Raw genomic sequence first — 2,292 nt, forward strand, 5'->3', positions numbered from 1 at the left:
TGTGGGTGTGGGTGTGTGGGTGTGTATGTGTGTGTGTGTGTGTGTCTGCGCGTATGTAGTCCACATATGAGATCCAGAGATTCTTAGTATAGAAGGTACTTAGTGCTCAAAACATTCAAATTTAGACTCCGATGACTTTACAGGTTATCAATTCTATAAGGTAAATAATGGCTATAAAAGGAATTAAGTTGAGCGGATATAGGGCAATTATGCGGATAAAAAAAATTAGAAACATTAAATATATCAAATATATTAAATACATTCAATATAATAATTTGGGTGAGAAATGGAAAATATGTATTTATGTATACATGCACAACGAGAGAAAGCAAAAGGTAGAAACTTTCAGGTGTATAAATATATAGATATCTATATATTTATACTTAAAAGTTAATCATCCCCTTTTGCTTCCTCTGGCGTTGCATGTATACATACAATATATATATATATATATATATATATATTGTATTTCATACCCTATTACATTAGGATTATATAATTTATTTATCCACATAACAGCCTCCGTGTATGTATGTATGTATGTATGTATGTATGTATGTATGTATGTATGTATGTATGTGTGTGTGTGTGTGTATGTATGTATGTATGTATGCAAGTATGCATGTATGCATGTGTGTATGCATTTGTTTATCTGCACAATTGCCTCTATGTATGTATGTATGTCTGTATGTCTGTATGTATGTATATATATATATATATATATATATGTATGTGTGTGTGTGTGTGTGTGTGTGTGTTTAAGGGTATAGAATTCCTTCGGTCACGAATAACCATCGGATTGCATCTAGAAGGCGCACAAGTCCGCCGAGAGAGACAGAGAGAGAGAGAGAGAGAGAGAGAGAGAGGGGGGGATGAAATGTAAGGGACAGAGAAAAGATCGGAGAAAGCTTGTAGTGTGTTAGTGGATTATGATCTCTGGAAGTCAAAATAATTTCCACAACTCGAGAATTGTATGGTATTTAATATGCCTTTATTTGTCGTTGTTTTCCTAATTCATATCATTCGTCACTCTAAAATGTTCCTCTTACTCAGCTTTCTTTTTTTTAAATAGACACACATACATATAAATATATACATATATACATATACATACATGCATACACACACACGTCCGTACATACATGCATGCATACATACATATTCTTATTTTAATTCAATCATCAACAAAATAATTCAAATATTTTTAACAAAAGATTATTTATTAGCTTTATATTTAAGAGATGAGGAATTATGTACATTATTTACATTTCACGGATATTTGTCCTCATCTTTTTTGTTGTTAAGAATTGAGCTCTGAATCTTGGGGTTTGTAGCTCGCGGTCATAAACCACTACGCCATATACCCGTTGACAATTATAGAGTGAATTTTAGGGTTTATAAATCTAGTATTTTCCTATTATTCCTTAATACCGGTTCCCATATGCTGCATACATACGTATGTGTATACTCATGCACACTCACACACGCAGATACGAATAAACAAACAAAAAGAACGCAGCTCCGATAACGGGCAGAGTCAACAACTATTGAAGAAGTTGCAAGAAACAATAAAAATTTTAGAAGAAAAATAATAAATGAGTGAAAATTGAACCGGTGAATGTGTTAATTAATAAGGCATTAAAATAGAATGACTCTCTCCAGACACAACAATACGCGGATATCCCCTCACCACTATTCACACCGCACTTGCCAGAGCACGTTCCGTAGACGGTGCATCTGCTCTCTCTCTCCCCGCACTCGCCCCGCCGTTTTCCCTCACCTACCACCCACCACCCTACCTCTCCAATGCACATTCTCTGCGCCTCCCGACCCCTAGTCCGACCCCTCCACTTCGCGCATCTTCTCTAACCGACCCCTCCCCTCCTTCAAACGAGTCCACAACCTATGAGACCTCTTGATCCACAGCTTCTTCCCTAACCCAACCTCCCAACCCGGCTCGTTCCCCTGCTCCCGCCCACACTGCTGCACTTGCCCTTAGCTCTCCAACACCACCCTCCTCACCAAAGTCATCTACTGCATCTCCTGCTCTTTCTGTCCCTCTCTTCTCTTCAACTCACACCTACTTCCTCCCACCCACCTCTCCTCTCTTGCTCTGACTCCTACTTCGTCTCCTCACTTCTACACTCCTCTCTTCTTTTCACTCCTACCCACCTTCTCCCTCCTCCTCTCTCTTCAACGTCACCCATCCCTCGTAACCTCACCCCTACACAATCCAGCCCCACCTTCCCTATCCATCTCATCCCACCCACCCCTTCCTTTACACCCACTCCA

The sequence above is a fragment of the Octopus bimaculoides genome, chromosome 1, assembly GCF_001194135.2.
Source record: "Octopus bimaculoides isolate UCB-OBI-ISO-001 chromosome 1, ASM119413v2, whole genome shotgun sequence".
Classification (NCBI taxonomy): domain Eukaryota; kingdom Metazoa; phylum Mollusca; class Cephalopoda; order Octopoda; family Octopodidae; genus Octopus; species Octopus bimaculoides.